Source organism: Scyliorhinus canicula, chromosome 2 (genome assembly GCF_902713615.1).
Source record: "Scyliorhinus canicula chromosome 2, sScyCan1.1, whole genome shotgun sequence".
NCBI classification, from domain to species: Eukaryota; Metazoa; Chordata; class Chondrichthyes; order Carcharhiniformes; family Scyliorhinidae; genus Scyliorhinus; species Scyliorhinus canicula.
In genome coordinates this window covers 284356088-284378001 of record NC_052147.1, presented here as the reverse complement: position 1 = coordinate 284378001, position 21914 = coordinate 284356088, and the positions used below count along the sequence as shown (strand labels likewise).

General features: G+C 46.9%; 1 protein-coding gene across 2 annotated transcripts in view; it reads left to right on the top strand.

Annotated features, from left to right (window-relative positions):
* map3k2 (mitogen-activated protein kinase kinase kinase 2) overlaps positions 1-21914 on the top strand; it is a 153322-nt gene that overhangs the window by 30935 nt on the left and 100473 nt on the right. Inside the window, exon 2 of one of the 2 annotated variants that reach the window (XM_038790189.1) lies at positions 9210-9306. The exons of the other annotated variant lie outside the window; for it this stretch is intronic. The gene's annotated coding sequence lies outside the window, so the exon portion shown is untranslated. The remainder of the gene's footprint in view (positions 1-9209; positions 9307-21914) is intronic. 2 annotated transcript variants of the gene reach the window in all.

Here is a 21914-nt window from a genome sequence, read left to right as displayed (position 1 = left end):
TTGTTTCCTCTGCCTGGGGGTCTAGAACAAGGGATCACAGTCTCAGAAAACAGAGCAGGCCATTAAGGACTGAGATGAGGAGAAATTTCTTCACTCAGAGGATGGTGAACCTGTGGAATTCTGCAGCACAGAAGGCTGCGGAGACCAAGTCACTGAATGTAATTAGATAGATTCTAGACCCGAAAGCTGTCAAGGGGCATGGGGAGACGATTGGAGTATGACCTTGAGATTGAGGATTACACAGGATCATATTGAATGGTGGAGCAGGTTCGATGGGCTGAATCCTGATTTCTATGTTTACTTAATGACAAATCTACGGATACACATAACTGATATGAGTGTGTTAATTGGGAGCAGACATGGGCCACTTGGTCCCTGGACTAAGTGGTTAGCATTGTTGCTTCACATCGCCAGGATCCCAGGTTTGATTCCTGGCTTGGGCCACTCTGTGCGGTGTCTGCACCCGCTCTCCATGTCTGCGTGGGTTTCCTCCGTGTGCTCTGGTTTCCTCCCATGAGTCCCAAACGACGTGTTTGTTAGGTAATTTGGACAATTTGAATTCTCCCGCAGTGTACCCGAACAGGAGCTGGAGTTTGGCGACTAGGGGCTTTTCACAGTAACTTACTATACAGATACATAGAAGATAGGAGCAGGAGTAGGCCTTTTGGCCCTTCGAGCCTGCTCTGCCATTCATCACGATCATGGCTGATCATCCAACTCAATAGCCTAATCCTGCTTTCTCCCCATAAACTTTGATCCCATTCTCCCCAAGTGCTATATCCAGCCGCCTCTTGAATATATTCAATGATTTAGCATCAACTACTTCCTGTGGTAATGAATTCCACAATCTCACCTCTCTTTGGGTGAAGAAATGTCTCCTTATCTCTGTCCGAAATGGATTACCCTGAATCCTCAGGCTGTGACCCCTGGTTCTGGACACACCCATCATTGGGAACATCTTCCCTTCATCTACCCTGTCCAGCCCTGTTAGAATTTTATAAGTCTCTATGAGATTCCCCCTCATTCTTCTGAACTCCAGCGGAAACAATCCCAACCTAGTCAATCCCTCCTCATATGACAGTCCCGCCATCCCTGGAATCAGTCTGGTAAACCTTCGCTCCACTCCCTCGAGAACAAGAACATCCTTCCTCAGAGAAAGAGGCCAAAACTGCGCACAATACTCCAGGTGTGGCCTCACCAAGGCCCTGTATAATTGTACAATTCATTGCAGTGTAATGTAAGCCTACTTGTGACTATAATAAAAAATTATTATTTTTCCATCATGCGATAAGATCACAGCTGATTTGATTGTACCACCCCATATTCCCTATTATGTATTTTCTCTTCATGTACGGAATGATCTACATGCAGAACAATACTTCTCACTGTACCCGGCACCCATGACAAAGAACCAATCCAATCCAACATTCCTGCCTACCCCAATAACCTTTCACCCCCTTGCTTAACATTGATCTATTTATCTCTGCCTTAATAAAAAGACTCTGCTTCCACCAACTTTTAAGTTTATGAGCTCCAAGGTTGGGGGAGTTTTAGTTTGAACATTTTGTCATGGGCACACAGGAGAGGGTCATCCAGCCCTTTGAGCCAGCTTCACCATTCAATCAAGATGTGGCTGATATGATTCTGATCTCAACTCCACTTTGCCGGCCCCCCAACACTCCAAAACCCTTGACTCTCTTGTCTATCAAAAATCTTCTAACTCTGCCTTGAATAAATTGAATGGCCCAGCCTCCACTGCTGTCTGGGGCAGAGGATTCCGCAGAGTAATGACCTGGGAGAAGGAACTGTTGTGTTAGCTGTTTTCAAATTGCTGGGTTTATTGAATCTTTCTTTCCTTGCAAGTGATTGTCGTTTTGGCTGGGATGGGAAGTACATATACTGTTGATGTAAAAGGAATCACAATTGTATGGGACGGGCTGAATGCGATGCTGAATGGAATACCAAGGGACACGCGTTCTGTCAGCTGAGAAACAGATTAGTTCTGGTTGGCCATCAATGGATGGGCTTCAGCATTTTTACCCAAAGTTGAGAGACAACTTTACCTTTGGGATTCTTTGTTTACGACCTTTCTTTGTAGTTGAACTGATTCAAGTGTAGCACTTTTAGAAATGTATTCAGCTGACTGTGTCTGTTTAATACTGAAGTCTGTTGAAGGCAAGAATCTTTTAGTTCCTTTGCTGCCATTATTTATGAACTGGAGCTTTTCCAAAAACATTTCCTGATCCCAAGTGAGCAGAGGAATCTCCTGATAAAATGTACCCGGACATCAGGATGAGCAGTGGCTGAATGTGACATTGGCCCTGATAGATGGACAGATAGTGAGTGCAGTGCATCATTATGCGGGCAAAACATGGATTCTTTGTCCAGGTAGATGAGAAGCTGAACAACCAGGTTGCCTATTTTACTCTCCCTTCTTACAAAAAAGGAGAAACTTGCTCACTTTATACATGACGCTGGAAGGGCCGCACTTGGACTGTTTTCATTAGGAAGACGGAGGTTGAGGGGTGGCGTGATAGAGGTCTACAAGATTATGATGGGGCATGGATAGAGTGGATGGACAGGCACTCTTTCCCAGGGTGGAGGGGTCAGTCACCAGGGGGCATAGGTTTAAGGTCCGTGAGGCAAAGTTTCGAGGAGATGTGCGAGTTAGGCTCTTTACGCAGAAGGTGGTGAGTGCCTGGAACGTGTTGCCTGGTGACAGTAAGAAGTCTTACAACACCAGGTTAAAGCCCAACAGGTTTGTTTCAAACACGAGCTTTCGGAGCACTGCTCCTTCCTCAGGTGAATGAAGAGGTATATTCTAGAAACATTCCAGAAACGCCGGCATCTCCACATCTTGCCTGGGGAGGTTGTGGAAGCAGATACATGAACGGCGTTCCAAAGGCATCTCGACAAACACATGAATAGGATGGGTGTAGAGGGATATGGCACAAGGAAGTGCTGAGGGTTCTGGCCAAGGGTGGTATCATGACCGGTACAGGCTTGGCGGGCCGAAGGGCCTGTTCCTGTGCTGCATTGTTCTTGGATGCAGTGGCATAGAACCCAGACACCCAGGGGTACTGCTCTCGTGACCTGCGTTCGAATCCCACCACGGCAGATGGTGAAATAGGGAATCAATTTTATATCTGATGATGGTCACAAAACCAATGTCGGTTGTTGTAAAAGCCCATCTGGTTTAGCTCGCAGGGCTAAATAGCTGGCTTTTAAAGCAGGCCAGCAGGCCAGCAGCACAGTTCGATTCCCGTACCAGCCTCCCCGGACAGGCGCCGGAATGTGGCGACTAGGGGCTTTTCACAGTAACTTCATTGAAGCCTACTCGTGACAATAAGCGATTTTCATTTTTTTTCATTTAATGTCCTTGAGAGAAGGAAATCTGCCGTCCTCACCATGTCTGGCCTACACGTGACTCCAGACTTACAGCAATGTGGTTGACTCTTAAAATGCCACTCAGTTTGACGGCAATTAGGGATGGGCAACAAATGCTGGCTTTGCCTGTGACGCCCACACCTCCATGAAAGAATAAAGAAAAAATGTCTATCAATATGTTCAGTGATTTCTCGAAAGAGCATTTTCCATTTTGGTCAGTCACAGGTCAGGCTTTCCCATTGTTGATAGGAATGTTTGACCTCTTCAGATACGCTTTGAGGACATCCCTAAAGAGTTTCCACTATCCTCCTGGAGTCTCCCGCTGCAATCGAGTTCCGAGTGGAACAATTGCTTTAGGAGTCTGGTGTCGGGCATATGAACGACATGTTCATGACTTGTAAGAAGGAAGTGAATGTACTGTCGCCAAATTTGCAGATGATGCAAAAATAGGTGGAAAGGCCAAGTTGCGAGAGGGATACAAACTCTTGGCAAAGAGATGTTGATGGGGGTTAAGTAAGTGGCAAAAAAGTTGGCAAATGGAGTATAATGTGGGAAAATGTGCAGGGAGAACAAAAGAACAATGTATTATTAAAATGGAGAAAAACTGCAGAAAGCTGCAACACAACGGGTCTTGTTACGTTCACGTGAAACACAGAAAGCTAGCACACGGGCAGCGGGTAATCAGATGAAACACGGAAAGCTAACACACGGGCAGCAGGTACGTTCAGGTGAAACACAGAAAGCTAGCACACTGGCAGCGGGTAATCAGGTGAAACACAGAAAGCTAGCACACAGGGGCAGCGGGTATGTTCAGGTGAAACACAGAAAGCTAGCACACGGGCAGCGGGTACATTCACGTGAAACACAGAAAGCTAGCACACGGGCAGCGGGTAATCAGGTGAAACACAGAAAGCTAGCACACGGGCAGTGGGTAATCAGGTGAAACACAGAAAGCTAGCACACGGGGCAGCGGGTAATCAGGTGAAACACTGAAAGCTAACACACGGGCATCAGGTACGTTCAGGTGAAACACAGAAAGCTAGCACACGGGCAGCGGGTAATCAGGTGAAACACAGAAAGCTAGCACACAGGGGCAGCGGGTAATCAGGTGAAACACAGAAAGCTAGCACACGGGCAGCGGGTAATCAGGTGAAACACAGAAAGCTAGCACACGGACAGCGGGTAATCAGGTGAAACACAGAAAGCTAGCACACTGGCAGCGGGTAATCAGGTGAAACACAGAAAGCTAGCACACGGGCAGTGGGTAATCAGGTGAAACATAGAAAGCTAGCACACGGGCAGCGGGTAATCAGGTGAAACACAGAAAGCTAGCACACGGGCAGTGGGTAATCAGGTGAAACACGGAAAGCTAACACACGGGCAGCAGGTACGTTCAGGTGAAACACAGAAAGCTAGCACACAGGGGCAGCGGGTAATCAGGTGAAACACAGAAAGTTAGCACACAGGGGCAGCGGGTAATCAGGTGAAACACAGAAAGCTAGCACACAGGGGCAGCGGGTACATTCACATGAAACACAGAAAGCTAGCACACGGGCAGCGGGTACGTTCACGTGAAACACAGAAAGCTAGCACACGGGCAGTGGGTAATCAGGTGAAACACAGAAAGCTAGCACACACGGGCAGTGGGTAATCAGGTGAAACACAGAAAGCTAGCACACGGGCAGGGGGTAATCAGGTGAAACACAGAAAGCTAGCACACGGGCAGCGGGTAATCAGGTGAAACACAGAAAGCTAGCACACAGGGGCAGCGGGTAATCAGGTGATACACAGAAAGCTAGCACACGGGCAGCGGGTAATCAGGTGAAACACAGAAAGCTAGCACACGGGCAGCAGGTACGTTCAGGTGAAACACAGAAAGCTAGCACACAGGGGCAGCGGGTAATCAGGTGAAACACAGAAAGCTAGCACACAGGGGCAGCGGGTAATCAGGTGAAACACAGAAAGCTAGCACACGGGCAGCGGGTAATCAGGTGAAACACAGAAAGCTAGCACACGGGCAGCGGGTACATTCACGTGAAACACAGAAAGCTAGCACACAGGCAGCGGGTACATTCGCATGAAACACAGAAAGCTAGCACACGGGCAGCGGGTAATCAGGTGAAACACAGAAAGCTAGCACACGGGCAGTGGGTAATCAGGTGAAACACAGAAAGTTAGCACACGGGCAGCGGGTAATCAGGTGAAACACAGAAAGCTAGCACACAGGGGCAGCGGGTAATCAGGTGAAACACAGAAAGCTAGCACACGGGCAGCGGGTAATCAGGTGAAACACAGAAAGTTAGCACACGGGCAGCGGGTAATCAGGTGAAACACAGAAAGCTAGCACACGGGCAGCGGGTACATTCATGTGAAACACAGAAAGCTAGCACACGGGCAGCAGGTACGTTCAGGTGAAACACAGAAAGCTAACACACGGGCAGCGGGTACGTTCAGGTGAAACACAGAAAGCTAGCACACAGGGGCAGCGGGTACATTCACGTGAAACACAGAAAGCTAACACACGGGCAGCGGGTAATCAGGTGAAACACAGAAAGCTAGCACAGGGGCAGCGGGTAATCAGGTGAAACACAGAAAGCTAGCACACGGGCAGCGGGTAATCAGGTGAAACACAGAAAGCTAGCACACGGGCAGTGGGTAATCAGGTGAAACACAGAAAGCTAGCACACGGGCAGCGGGTACGTTCAGGTGAAACACAGAAAGCTAGCACACGGGCAGTGGGTAATCAGGTGAAACACAGAAAGCTAGCACACAGGGGCAGCGGGTAATCAGGTGAAACACAGAAAGCTAGCACACGGGCAGTGGGTAATCAGGTGAAACACAGAAAGCTAGCACACGGGCAGCGGGTAATCAGGTGAAACACAGAAAGCTAACACGGGCAGCAGGTACGTTCAGGTGAAACACAGAAAGCTAGCACACGGGCAGCGGGTACATTCACGTGAAACACAGAAAGCTAGCACACGGGCAGCGGGTAATCAGGTGAAACACAGAAAGCTAGCACACTGGCAGCGGGTAATCAGGTGAAACACAGAAAGCTAGCACACGGGCAGCGGGTAATCAGGTGAAACACAGAAAGCTAGCACACGGGCAGCGGGTAATCAGGTGAAACACAGAAAGCTAGCACACGGGCAGCGGGTAATCAGGTGAAACACAGAAAGCTAGCACACAGGGGCAGTGGGTAATCAGGTGAATCACAGAAAGCTAGCACACAGGGGCAGCGGGTAATCAGGTGAAACACAGAAAGTTAGCACACAGGGGCAGCGGGTAATCAGGTGAAACACAGAAAGCTAGCACACGGGCAGCGGATAATCAGGTGAAACACAGAAAGTTAGCACACAGGGGCAGCGGGCAATCAGGAAGGCTAATGGAATGTTGGCCCTTGTTTCAAGGGGGATGGAGTATAAGAGTCGGGAAGTGTTGCGACAATTGTACAGCGCAAGGGATCCAGGTTCAATTCTGACGTTGGGTGACTGTGGAGTTTGCATGTTCTCCCTGTGTCTGCGTGGGTTTCCTCCGGGTGCTCAGGTTTCCTCTCACAGTCCAAAGATGTGCAGGAAGGTGGACTGGCCGTGATAAATTGCTCCTTGGGTTAGGTGGGGTTACGGGGATAGGAACTGAGTAGAGTGTTCTTTTGGAGGGCTGGTGCAGACTTGATGGGCTGAATGGCCTCCTCCTGTGCTGTCTGGATTCTATGGCAGGCAGATCTGGAGTACTATGAGCAGTTTTGGTCTCCTTATCTATGGGAAGATATTATTTCAAAGGTTCAGAGAAGGTTCATAGAATGATCCCCGGTGTGGGGGGATTGTCTTATGAGCAAAGGCTAAATAGGTTGCGGCTCTGCTCATTAGAATTTAGAAACATAGAGGGGGAAATAAATTCAGGTATCTGCAGCTGCGGGACTTCCTACGCAAGCAGGTGTCAACCTTCCCGCTCTTACCACGAAGGGGATTCAGGGCAGGGTAGTTTCCAGAGGGTGGGTAGGAGAAGGTGAGCGTCTCGGACATTTACAAGGAACTTATGGGGTCAGAGGAGACGCGGACCGAGGAGCTGAACCGTAAGTGGGAGGAGGAGCTGGGAGGAGAGATAGAGGATGGTCTATGGGCAGACACGTTGAGTAGAGTCAATGCGACCGCAACAATAGCCAGGCTCAGCCTGATACAATTTAAGGCCGTTCACCAGGCTCACATGACAGTGGCCCGGATGAGCAGATTCTTTGGGGTAGAAGACAGGTGTGCAAAATGTGTGGGAGGACCAGCGAACCATGTCCACATGTTCTGGGCATGTCCGAAGCTTAGGAGATTTTGGCAGGGGTTTGCAGATGTCATGTCCACAGTGTTACAAACAAGGGTGGCACCGAGTCCAGAGGTGGCGATTTTCAGGGTGTCGGAAGACTCAGGGATCCAGGAGGAGAAAGAGGCAGACGTTCTGGCCTTTGCTTCCCTGGTAGCCCGGAGACGGATACTATTCGCTTGGAGGGACTCAAAGCCCCTGAAGTCGGAGACCTGGCTATCGGACATGGCTAGCTTTCTCTGTATGGAAAAAATCAACCATTTGTCGACTTCTTCGCGGAAAATTAATCGTCAGCAGAAGTTAGTTTTGCTCAGAGTACGGGGTTAATAAAGGTGGGACCTGTAAGGGAGGGAGATGACTTTTGCACTATGTTTATAGTTTCATGTACATTGTTTATTGTGTTGTTATAATACCAAAAAATACCTCAATAAAATGTTTATTAAAAATAAACTTAGAAGCATAGAGGCGATCACACTGAAATATATTGGATTCTTAAGGGGCTCGACAGGGTAAATGCTGAGAAGATGTTTCCCTCATGGGAGAGTCTGGGACCAGAGGGCAGAGTCTCAGAGTAAAGGGGAGCCAATTTCTGACAGAGATGAGGAGGAATTTCTTCTCTGAGGGTTGAGAGTCTTGGGAACTCCTTCCCACAGAGAGCTGTGGGGACGGGAGGGCCTTGTGTATGTTTAAGGCTGAGATAGATTCTTGATCAGGAAGGGAATTGAGATTCATGGAGACAGGGCAGGAAAGTGGATGTGAGGAATGTCGGATCAGCCATGATCTTATTGAATGGCAGCGCAGGCTCGAGGGGCCAAACGGCCTCCTCCTGTTCATATTATGGTCTTGTGTCCCACCCAATGGTTTGCAGTGATTAGCAGCTCGATGCTGGGCGAGTTGGTTTAGTATTAGATCACTAACTCATATATATCTGCACTCCAGACCTACCTACTCTCCTACTCTTTAACAATCTTAACCTTTTGGGTTGGTTTCTTTTTACCATTTCTTTTCCCAAATTGTCCTCGTTCGTTCCTCACTTTATTGAACTGGATTAGCCGCATATCCATCCATACACACGCTCTGCCAACTTGTCTCTGATTTTTGCCCTCCTGCTTTGCCGGGGCCTCTAATTTGTTCACCTTGCATCTTATGTGTTTGTCATTTGCTTCAGAAGAATTTTACGCCAGCAGTTTTGATCCAGGTGGCTACATCTTTCTTTAATATCACGTTCTTTCATTTTCATAACCAGTTTTTCTGTGGCAGTTTGTCCATTGTCTCTTGAAGTGCTCTCACATATTGAATAACTGACTGCAAATATAGATTGTTTTGAGGAAGTCACAATCAGCCACATCAATCAACCTCACTCTACTTTGAAAAGACCCAAACTGACTGTCCCTCCATAGTCCATGTCATTCTGAATGTTCATAGAACAGGGTGAAATTCGTGAACTTTAGAAGCACAAGGCAAAGTGACCTACAATTGCTTGACTTGTCCTTTTTTCCTTTCTTTTGGCACAGTGCACCTTCGTGTTCTGAATGCATATCATCCGTGCCTGGTGATTTTATACTGCAGGAATATTGATCTCCATTCATGGCTCTTCCACGACTTCCTCAGGTACCAATACAGTTTTGCATTCACCTTTCTCAGTTTAACACCCCAGGGTGAACAGCTCACAAAACACTGTCACGCACAAGAACAAGATGGGCAACTTTCTCTCTAAATGCTGTTGCGCATCCTATTCCTGAAGCCTTTACTACCCATTTTGTTGATTCACAGTGCGTCACACGTCCTGTTAACTTTCCGAATCCCCTTTGCTTTCCTTTGATCTAAGGATGGGACTACGACAGCCGCAGTATGGATGACCGTTTCTACAGTCATTATGGAGTTAACGGCAGGTGCCAGCTCAGACCTTGAGCAGCGTGGAGCGCAGACCTTCTAAACCCTAACCAATGATTCTATCCTGAATCAGTATTTACTCTGATATTAATAAACGCTCATTGTTTTCTTCTGTATTCCTATACCATCGTTTGTCTTTTTTATTCAATCCAATTTTTTCTCGGGTTTGGAGAGGTTGCCGTGAAGAGCAACTCAATTGGTGGCTGTGTTAAGAGGAGAGGCTGCACAAACTGGGAATGCACAGATGGGGAAGGCAAGGGAGTGATCGATTGAAGTTGTCAAAATGCTTCTTGGGTAGAAATTAAATTCAATGAAAATCGCTTATTGTCACGAGTAGGCTTCAAATGAAGTTACTGTGAAAAGCCCCTAGTCGCCACATTCCGGCGCCTGTTCGGGGAGGCTGGTACGGGAAAAAATCTGGCAGAACTGAGCAATGCCAGTACCCATGCTCCATACAAATCTACTTCCATCTTGCTTCATCTACCCGTGCAACATTGGGCAGCACGGTAGCACAGTGGTTAGCACAGTTGCTTCATAGCTCCAGGGTCCCAGGTTCGATTCCCGGCTTGGGCCACTGTCTGTGGGGAGTCGGCATGTTCTCCCCGTGTCTGCGTGGGTTTCCAGTCCAAAAATGTGCAGGTTAGATAGATTGGCCATGCTAAATTGCCCTTGGCTTGGGTGGGGTTACGGGGATAGGGTGGAGGTGTGGGCTTAGGTGGGGTGCTCTTTCCAAGGGCCAGTGCAGACTCGATGGGCCGAATGTCCTCCTTATACACTGTAGATTCAATGATAACCTTGTATTCCTTTATCCCTCATGTGCCTACCAAAGTACATCTCTGCCATTCAACCCAACCACTCCTTGTGGCAACAGGTTCCACATTAATTCTCAGGGTAAATAGTTTCCTCCTCAATTCTTTATTGTATTTATTGGTGACAATATTATATTCATGGCTTCTCGTCTTGGTCTACCCCACAAGTGGAAACATCTTCTCTCCATCTAACCTATTCATAACTTTAAATACCTTTATCAGCTCAGACTTCTCTATGTTTTAGAGAAAGGAGCCCCAGCCTGTTCAGTTTTCCTAATATTTGTACGAAAAGTCAATCAGTGTAATATGGGGCGGCACGGTAACACAGTGGTTAGCACTGTTGCTTCACAGCTCCAAGGTCTCGGGTTCAATTCCCGCCTTGGGTCACTGTCTGTGCGGAGTCTGCACGTTCTCCCCGTGTTTGCGTGGGTTTCCTCCGGGTGCTCCGGTTTCCTCCCACAAGTCCCAAAAGACGTGCTGTTAGGTGAATTGGACATTCTGAATTCTCCCTCTATGTACCCGAACAGGCGCCAAAATGTGGCGACGAGGGGCTTTTCACAGTAACTTCATTTCGGTATTAGTGTAAGCCTACTTGTGACAATAAATATTATTATTATTAATAATATTGCCTCACATTCTATGATGAGGGGGCACAGGCTTAAACTTGGAGGTTGGAAAAGACCTTTAGATTGAATCATTTTGGGCAGAAGTGGTGAATGTATGGGAGCATTAGGAGCTGATTGAATCAACAGATTCATGAGGGACTTGGATGGAGGGATCATCAGGTATAGCATTTCCTATAGACTGTGACGAGCCAGGCAGGAGTCTTAACCTCTCCCAGATATCCTTGTGTTCTAATATTACTCCAGACTTAGACCTGTATCCTTTTACGCAGAATTAAATAATTAAAATGTATTAATGAGGATGATATCCAACTCCAATACCTCTCATTGCTGCTCTGCTGTTTCATTGATTGGGGTAGGTGATGGTAATTAATCTGGGCTAACACCCTTTTTAATCCCACGAAAATGAGCTAATTGCCAGCTAATTAAGATGCATGTCATTCTGCCAGCTATTGTTGACTTGCCCCAGTTTTTTGTCTGGTGCTGAATGTTTGTTCAGAGTACGGTATCTATGCCAACCATTGGGCTGGAATCTGTTTGCAATTCCCCAGATGTTCATGTGCTTTAGGTCATGCGTCTGGCAGCTGACAGGGTGGATGAGGAAAAAGCACCCGAAGCGCTCTGAGAAGTTATTGTTGAACAAAACGCCTGGCTTCTCCATGCTGTACAACACTTGGCAGTGTGCTGAGCTGGGCTGGTTACAAACCTGCAGCAATCTACAATGAGGATAGTCGATGAACAGTTAGTTACTGTGAAAACATTAAAAAAAAACATTTGAGTACCCAATTCATTTTTTTCCAATTAAGGGGCAATTGGATTGGATTGGATTTGTTTATTGTCACGTGTACCGAGGTACAGTGAAAAGTATTTTTCTGCAAGCAGCTCAACAGATCATTGAGTACATGGGAAGAAAAGGGAATTAAACAAAATACGTAATGGGGCAACACAAGATATACAGTGTAACTACATAGTGTGTTCAATCCACCTACCCTGCACATCTTTGGGTTATGGGGGCGAAACCCACGTAAACACGGGGAGAATGTGCAAACCCCACAGAGCCGGGATCGAACCTGGTTCCTCGGCGCCGTGGTGCAGCAGGGCTAATCCAATGCGCCACCATGCTGCCCGTTACTGTGAAAACTTAAAGCAGGCAGGCAAGAAAACAAATAATTGAAAATGGGAGCAGGAGGAGGCCAATTGGTCCTCCGAGCCTGCTCCGCCATTCATTGTGATCGTGGCTGATCATCCAACTCGATAACCTATTCCCGCTCTCTTCTCCTCCTCCCCTCACCACTCTCTGGGGGAAGAAATTTCTCCTCCTCTCTGTCCTAAATGGTATACCCCGTTTCCTCAGACTGTGAATCCCTGGCTTTGGACCCGTCCACACCCCCACACACACACACACACACACACACACGCGCGCACAGATAATCAAGAGCATCCTGCCTCCACCATGTCTAGTCCTCGTAGAATTTTAATTTCAAAATCAGCTGGTCCATCACAGCTACCCCACACACCATGATGGGCGGCATGGTAGCACAGTGGTTAGCACTGTTGCTTCATGGCTGCAGGGTCCCAGGTTCGATTCCCGGCTTGGGTCACTGTCTGTGTGGAGTCTGCACGTTCTCCCCGTGTCTGCGTGGGTTTCCTCCGGGTGCTCCGGTTTCCTCCCACAGTCCAAAGGTGTGCAGGTTAGGTGGATTGGCCATGATATATTACCCTTGGTATCCAAAAGGTTAAGTGGAGTTACTGGGTTACAGGTGGAAGTGTTGGGATAAGTGGGGTGCTCTTTCTGAGGTCCAGTGCAGACTCGATGGACTGAATGGCCTCCTCTGCACTGTAGATCCTATGATATTCTATGTCCTGACCACCCTCCTACCCCCTCCCCCACTGTAGAAGCGCAGGGTGATGATGTTGAGGATGACACTCTTGGAGGATCCTTACATCATTGGTTACACAAATAACTTTTGCAAAGTCTTGATCCATAAGACCATTAGACCTAGGAGCAGAATTCGGCCACTCGGCCCATCAAGTCTGCTCCGCCTTTCAATCGTGGCTGATATTCTCTGCCTTCTCCCCATAACCCCTGATCCCCTTATTAATCAAGAACCTATCTATCTCTGTTTTAAAGACACTCAGTGATTTGGCCTCCACAGCCTTCTGCGGCAAAGGGTTCCACAGATTCACCACCCTCTGGCTGAAGAAATTCCTCCTCATCTCTGTTTTAAAGGATCGTCCCTTTAGTCTGAGATTGTGCCCTCTGCTTCTAGTTTTTCCTACAAGTGGAAACATCCTTTCCACATCCACTCTATCCAGGCCTCGCAGTATCCTGTAAGTTTCAATAAGATCCCCTCTCATCCTTCTAAACTCCAACGAGTACAGACCCAGAGTCCTCAACCGTTGCTCAGACGACAAGTTCTTCATTCCAGGGATCATTCTTGTGAACCTCCTCCGGACCCTTTCCAAGGCCAGCACATCCTTCCTTAGATACGGGGCCCAAAACTGCTCACAATACTCCAAATGGGGTCTGACCAGAGCCTTATACAGCCTCAGAAGCACATCCCTGGTCTTGGATTCTAGCCCTCTTGACATGAATGCTAACATTGCATTTGCCTTCCTAACTGCCAACTGAACCTGCACATTAACCTTAAGAGAATCGTGAACAAGGACTCCCAAGTCCCTTTGTGCTTCTGATTTCCGAAGCATTTCCCCATTTAGAAAATAGTCTATACCTAAATTAATCCTTCAAAAGTGCATAACCTCACACTTTTCCACATTGTATTTCATAAGGTGGTGTGCTTGTCACAGCAGTACATCGAAAAAGGATTTTGGCATTGGGTTGCTGAATTATAACCATTGCTGAGCAGAAATAAAACAGACTTGAGTTAAATTTGTTTAATTTAATCCCACTTCAGTAATGCTTGCAGTAATATCGTTGACCTCAGTTTCAGACGGTTTAAGATACCGTTTGTGTTTCTGAAAGATCCACCAAGTGGCTACACTCGAGTGAGAAGGATGCACTTAGATTCTGACTTCTACTGTAAGGCTTTTGCTGAGTGATTGCATGAACAGCTTACTCACTCTTCCAACTTCTTCCATCGGGCAGGAGATACAAAAGTCTGAGAACACGCACAAACAGATTCAAAAGCAGCTTCTTCCCTGTTGTTACCAGACTCCTAAACGACCCTCTTATAGACTGATCTGATTAATATTACACTCCTGTATGCTTCACCCGATCCTCATCTCAGGGGCTGGTTTAGCACAGGCCTAAATCGCTGGCTTTGAAAGCAGACCAACAGCATGGTTCAATTCCCGTACCAGCCTCCCCGAACAGGTGCCGGAATGTGGCGACTAGGGGCTTTTCGCAGTAACTTCATTTGAAGCCTACTTGTGACAATAAGCGATTTTCATTTTTTTCATTTTCATCCCTGTGCTTATGTATTTACATTGTGTACCTTGTGTTGCCCTATTATGGTATTTTCTTTTTCTTTTCGTTTCATGCACTGAAGAGAGTGTGCAGAGGAGGTTTACCAGGATGTTGCCTGGTCTAGAAGGTGTGTGGAGTTTGTGTTTAGCTATGTGGCGAGGCTGAATAGACTCTGACTGTTTTCATTAGAAAGACGGAGATTGAGGCGTGACCTGATAGAGGTCTACAATATTATGAGGGACGTAGATAGAGTAGATGGACAGGCACTCTTTCCCAGGGTGGAGGGGTCAGTCATCAGGGGGCATAGGTATAAGGTCCGTGGGGCAAAGTTTAGAGGAGATGTGCGAGGCAGGTGTTTTACACAGAGGGTGGTGAGTGCCTGGAACGCGTTGCCAGGGGAGGTTGCGGAAGCAGATACATTAACAGCGTTCACAATTCATCTTGACAAACAGGATGGGTGGGGATATGGCATAAGGAAGTGCTGAATGTTTTGGCAAAGGTTGGTATCATGACCAGAACATGCTTGGAGGGCCGAAGGGCCTGTTCCTGTGCTGTATTGTTCTTTGTTCTTTAAATGATCTGTTTGAACTGCGCACAGAAAAATACTTTTCACAGTACCTCGGTACAAGTGACAATAAACAAATATAAATCCAAACATAAAATTGAGATGTGTGGCCTCTGTAAAATGAATATGAAAATTATTGAATACATGGTGCCGATGGGTCAAATTTCAGATCTTGCCTGAAGGCGGAAGCATTTTGACACACAGGAACTCTGCACTGATGTATTTTCAGGAAGTATTGTTTCAAGTCTGTAATATGGCCCTGCTCTGGGGCATAATAAGGGACAAAGAAATGGCTGAGTAATTGCATAGAGACTTTGGTTCTGCCTTCATAAATGAGGACCCAAATCAGATCACAGAAATGCTGGAGAAACAAAGGTTTACTGAGAGAGAAGAACTGAGGGACATGAACATTAGTAGAGAAATGGTGCTGGGAAAATTGATGGGATTGAAGGCGGATAAATCCCCTGGGCCTGAGAATCTGCATCCCAGAGTGCTTAAGGAGGTGGCTCTGGAAATAGTGGATGCATTGGTGGTCATCTTCCAGGATTCTATAGACTCTGGAACAGTCCCTGCAGATTGGAGGATAGCTCACGTCACTCCGATATTCAAAAAGGGAGGTAGAGAGAAAGCAGGGAATTATCGACCAGTAAACCTAATATCGGTAGTGGCGAAAATGCTTGAATCCATTATTAAGGACTTTATAGCGGAACATTTAGAAAGCAGTGGCAGGATCAGTCAGAGTCAGCATGGATTTATGAAGGGAAAATCATGCTTGACAAATCTGCTGGAATTCTTTGAAGATGTAACCAGTACAGTTGACAAGGAGGAGTTAGTCTATGTGGTATATTTGGACTTTCAGAAGGCGTTTGACAAAGTCCCGCATTAGAGATTATTGTGCACAATTAAAGCGCATGGGATTGGGGGAAATGTATTGAGGTGGATAGAAAACTGGTTGACAGAGAGGAAACAAAGAGTAGGAATTAATGGCTCCTTTTCAAATTGTCAGGCAGCAATAATGGGGTGCTACAAGGATCGGTGCTGGGACCCCAGCTATTCACAATATATATTATTGATTTGGATGAGGGAACAAAATGTAACATCTCAAAGTTTGCAGATGAGACCAAGTTGGGTGTGAGGGTGAATTGTGACGAGGATGCAGGGATCCTACAGCAAGATCTGGGGCAGCAGGGTAGCATGGTGGTTAGCATAAATGCTTCACAGCTCCAGGGTCCCAGGTTCGATTCCCGGCTGGGTCACTGTCTGTGTGGAGTCTGCACGTCCTCCCCCGGTGTGCGTGGGTTTCCTCCGGGTGCTCCGGTTTCCTCCCACAGTCCAAAGATGTGCGGGTTAGGTGGATTGGCCATGCTAAATTGCCCATAGTGTCCTAATAAAAGTAAGGTTAAGGCGGGGGTTGTTGGGTTACGGGTATAGGGTGGATACGTGGGTTTGAGTAGGGTGATCATGGCTCGGCACAACATTGAGGGCGGAAGGGCCTGTTCTGTGCTGTCCTGTTCTATGTTCCATGTTCTATCTGGAGAGATTGGGCGAGTGGGCAAGCCAATGGCAGATGCAGTATAATTTGGATAAGTGTGAGGTTATTCACTTTGAAAGCAAAAACAGGAAGGCAGATTACCACCTGAATGGTTGTAAATTGGGAGAGGGGAGTGTGCAACGGGACCTGGGTGTCCTTGTGCACCAGTCGCTGAAGGTAAGCATGCAGGTGTAGCAGGCAGTAAGGAAATGGTATGTTGGCCTTCATTGCTAGAGGTTTTGAGTACAGAAGCAGGGATGTGTTGCTGCAATTATGCAGGGCCTTGGTCAGGCCACACCTGGAGTATTGTGTGCAGTTTTGGTCTCCTTTTCTGAGGAAGGTAGTGCAGTAAGAAGTCTTAGAACACCAGGTTAAAGTCCAACATGTTTGTTTCAAACACTAGCTTTCAGAGCACTGCTCCTCCCTCAGGTGATCCGCTGCAGTCGTGTGGTGTAGGTACACCCACAAAACATTGAATACGTCTAGATATAGCACTTGGGGAGAAAGCAGGATTAGGCTATAGAGTTGGATGATCAGACATGATCGTGATGAATGGTGGAGCAGGCTGGTAGGGCCAAAAGGCCTCCTCCTATCTTTGATGTTTCTCCTGCTTATAACAGATTACAATTTTCTCCAGAAGTTAATTGATGTAGCTTTGCAGTTCCAGTCTTTGATAGATGTCCTGGGAAAGTTTCCTTTTTTTAACTTTGTTTTGGATGAAAATTTTCAAAATGAAACATTTGCAACGCAGTTGTTGGCTGAAGAGGAATTTGCCTGCTAACTGAGGCTGATCTGTGGTCTGGAACTGCCTTGCCTCCAGTTGGAATACAGAAATATAGGCAGAAATCTACGGGGCGGTGAGGATAAAAAGATTAAACTTGGATTAAACATGAGGAAATTGCGTCTTGGATTGTATACAGTACTTGTTTCTGGGTCGACATTTTGCTGATCCCTAATTGCCCTTGAGAAGGTGGTGGTGAACCACCTTCTTGATCCGCTGCAGTCGTGTGGTGTAGGTACACCCACTGTGCTGTTAGGGAGGGAGATGCAGGATTTTGACCCAGTGACAGTGAAGGAACGGCTAATATATTTCCAGGTCAGGATGATGAGTGACTTGGAACTGGTGCCGTTTCATCGGGTTTTAATGGCTCTTTAAATAAATTTAGAGTACCCAATTCATTTTTTCTAATTAAGGGGCAATTTTAGTATGGCCAATCCACCTACCCTGCACATCTTTTGGGTTGTGGGGGTGAAACCCACGCAGGTACGGGGAGAATGTGCAAACTCCACACGGACAGTGACCCAGAGCCAGGATCGAACCTGGGACCTCAGCGCCGTGAGGCAGCAATGCTAACCACTGCGCCACCGTGCTGCCCTAATCGGGTTTTAATGTTGATTGACCTTTGCATTTAAGTCTTGATTGTGGCTTCAAAATGAAATTCTTCCAGCTGCTCCATATGTGATTGTGTGCGTGGATTAACCAGTGCACGAATCATATCTCTGCCGCTCTCAAACCCAGCCATTTCCTGGAGATGGAAGAGGAGAAGTGCATATTAGAACTGCATCGTGTAATCCTCCTGGTTTTCAAGTGCATGTTTTATCCGAAGCTTGCAGATCCATAATGCTCACCAGCAGTTTTCGAGAGCAAGGGTTTTTAATGATGCAAATTGGTACCTATATCTTCCCAAGCGCTCGGAGCTGGCAGAAATCTGTCTACCTGAAATTTAAATTGATTCTTGTAATGTTCATATGCCCCGAGGGGAAAGTCTGGAGTGTGGAGAGGCTGCGTGGAGAAGATCAATGCAGCAGGCTTTGTCTGTGCTGTGGGTCCCTGTTGTCTTGTGCCTGGGTGTTCGGTATTGAGGAATTCTCGGGCCACTGTTTTCAGGCCGATTTGAAGTAATTTGTAAGTTAAGCATTTTCTTTCTTCTGTTTTCCTTTTTGTACCCCGTAATTAAAGACTTGTAGATGCATTAATAATTTAACCCTGAACTATAATAGGAATAATAAAGAGTGTTGGAAATGCTCAACAGGTCTGACTGCATCTGTGGAGAGAGTAACAGAGTCAGCATTTCACGTCCATGCTGTCTAATCTGAGTATTTGCAGCATTTTCTACACTCATTTCAGATTTATAGCATCTGCATTGTTCACTCTATAAAAGCAGCAGCTTGGATTTGGATAGTACCTTTAATGTGGTACAAATGTGCCAAGATATTTCAGTAGATCCTGTCTCGAAGAATTCTCTCCGGTAGGGAAATTACTGGAGAGAATTCTTCGAGGCAGGATCTACTCCCATTTGGAAGCAAATGGACGTATTAGCGAGAGGCAGCACTGTTTTGTAAAGGGGAGGTCGTGTCTCACTAACTTGATAAGAGTTTTTCGAAGAGGTCACAAAGATGATTGATGAGGGGCGGGCAGTGGATGTTGTCTATGGACTTCATTAAGGCCTTTGACAAGGTCCCTCATGGTAGACTGGTACAAAAGGTGAAGTCGCACGGGATCAGGGGTGAGATGGCAAGGTGAAGGCAGAGAGTGGGGCTGTTTAGCACAGGGCTAAATCCCTGGCTTTGAAAGCAGGCCAGCAGCACGGTTCAATTCCCGTAACAGCCTCCCCGAACAGGCGCCGGAATGTGGCGACTAGGGGCTTTTCACAGTAACTTCATTTGAAGCCTACTCGTGACAATAAGTGATTTTCATTCATTTTTCAATGGAAGGGTGCTTTTCTAATTGGAGGGCTGTGACTAGTGGTGTTCCACAGGGATCAGTGCTGGGACCTTTGCTGTTCGTAGTATATATAAATGATTTGGAGGAAAATGTAACTGGTCTGATTAGTAAGTTTGCGGATGACACAAAGGTTGGTGAAATTGCAGATCGCGATGAGGACTGTCAGAGGATACAGCAGAATTTAGATGGTTTGGAGACTTGGGCGGAGAGATGGCAGATGGAGTTTAATCCGGACAAATGTGAGTAATGCATTTTGGAAGGTCTAATGCAGGTAGGGAATATACAGTGAACGGTAGAACCCTTAATAGTATTGAAAGTCAGAGAGATCTAGGTGTACAGGTCCACAGGTCACTGAAAGGGGCAACACAGGTGGAGAAGGTAGTCAAGAAGGCATACGGCATGCTTGCCTTCATTGGCCAGGGCATTGTGTATAAGAATTGGCAAGTCATGTTGCAGCTGTATAGAACCTTAGTTCGGCCATACTTGGAGTATTGTGTTCAATTCTGGTCGCCACACTACCAGAAGGATGTGGAGGCTTTGGAGAGGGTGCAGAAGAGATTTACCAGGATGTTGCCTGGTATGGAGGGCATTAGCTTTGAGGAGGGGTAGAATTAACTCGGTTTGTTCTCACTGGAACGACGGAGGTTGAGGGGCGACCTGATAGAGGTGTACAAAATTATGAGGGGCATAGACAGAGTGGATAGTCAGAGACTTTTCCCCAGGGTAGAGGGGTCAATTACTCGGGGGCATAGGTTTACGGTGTGAGGGGCAAGGTTTAGAGGAATGTACGAGGCAAGTTTTTTTACACAGAGGGTTGTGGGTGCCTGGAACTCGCTGCCGGAGGAGGTGGTGGAAGCAGGGACAATAGTGATGTTTAAGGGGCATCTTGACAAATACATGAGTAGGATGGGAATAGAGGGATACGGACCCTGGAAGTGTAGAAGATTTTAGTTTAGACGGGCAGCATGGTCGGCACAGGCTTGGAGGGCCGAAGGGCCTGTTCCTGTGCCGTACTTTTCTTTGTTCTTTGTTCTTAGAAGCGGCTAATTGGGCAGAATTTAACACTGAGCCACTTCAGGAGATATCTGACCAGGTGACCAGAAGTTCGAGGCAGGTTCTAAGGAGCATCGTGAAGGCGGGAGCGAGGAGGAGAAGTTTAGGGAGCAATTCCAGAAGGTTGGGCCCAGGCAGCTGAAGGCACAGTTACCAATGGAGGGATAAAGGAAATTGTGGGTGTATGGGAGGCTGGAGCTGGATGGCTCTCGGAGGGAAGGAAATAGGAATGGCCCATGGATGATCCTGGGGTACTCCAGTGGGGATTGCATGGAAACAGACAGGAGGTTGGTTTGTTAATTGGCAGTGTTTTTACTCGGTTGATCAAGTATACTGGCTTTTATTCATGAAGGGCATAATCAGGCAATGTGATCCCTTGGGACAGTCTTCTTGTTCTTAATTTTTTCCAATAAAGGTGCAATTTTAGCGTGACCAATCCACCTACCCTGCGCATCTTTTGGTTGTGGGGGTGAGACCCATACAGACACGGGGAGAATGTGCAAACTCCACACGGACAGTGACCCGGGGCTGGGATGGAACCTGGGACCTCAGCACCATAAGGCGGCAGTGCAAACCAGTGTGCCACCACGCTGCCCTTGGAACAGTCTTCTGTCTGGCAAAGAATGTGGACAGCTTTGAAGCGAGAGCGTCGTGGTGTGGGCAAAGGTTACACCCCTTCACCATGGTGGGCTGAGCTCCTGTTAAGACAGTAGAACTTCCCACCAACATGACAAGGTACTGAAGCACATCCAGGATGCTGTCTTTGTGCCTCAATCTCTTGATTTTTGTTTTTTTTTTGGAACCTTACCACACAGGTGGAAGCCATTGAATCCTGTGCTGACACTTTGAAAGAACGATTAAATTATTCCCACATCTACTCAGGCCTTTCAGTACAGCCTTCAATGTTGTCCTTTGAGAGTATTTTCCAATTCCCTTTACTATTGAATCTGCTTCTTCAGAAACTGCATTTTCAGATCATGCTAACTTCCTGCATTAAAAAAGTCTCCGTCTCCCTGCTAACTTTTGTTGTGAATGATCTTAAATCTGTGCTGGGTTACTGACCTTTCCATCTAATCTTGTCAAAACCTCTCAAAACTTTGCACATCCAGGATCTCTATTCTGTTTCCTCAATCTCGCACTGCTCTATGAAGCGCAAGCCCAGTCTCTCCCTTTAACTGAATCCTTCATCTCCTTTGCATCCTCTCCAAGGCGTAGACAACATTCCTAAAGCATGGTGCCCTGCAATGTTCACCACACGCCAGCTGTGGTCGAACCTACAATTTATCAAAGTTTTGCATAATTTCATTGTTTTTGTGCTCCATACGTCAGTTTAGAAAGCCAAGGACCTGATATGCTTTTTTGAACAGCCTTGTCAAAATTTATGTTTATAAACCTTAAGATCTTTGGCTGACTTTCTCTCTCTCTCTCTCTCTCTCACCCCCCCCCCCCCCCCCCCCCCCCCCCAAACCTCCAGGCATCAGTTGCTCTCATCATCTTTCTAAAAAAGATTTTTATTGTCTAAGTTTTCAGAGCCTTCTTCTCTTTCCTGGGGGCATTACGGTAGCATAGTGGTTAGCACAGTTGCTTCACAGC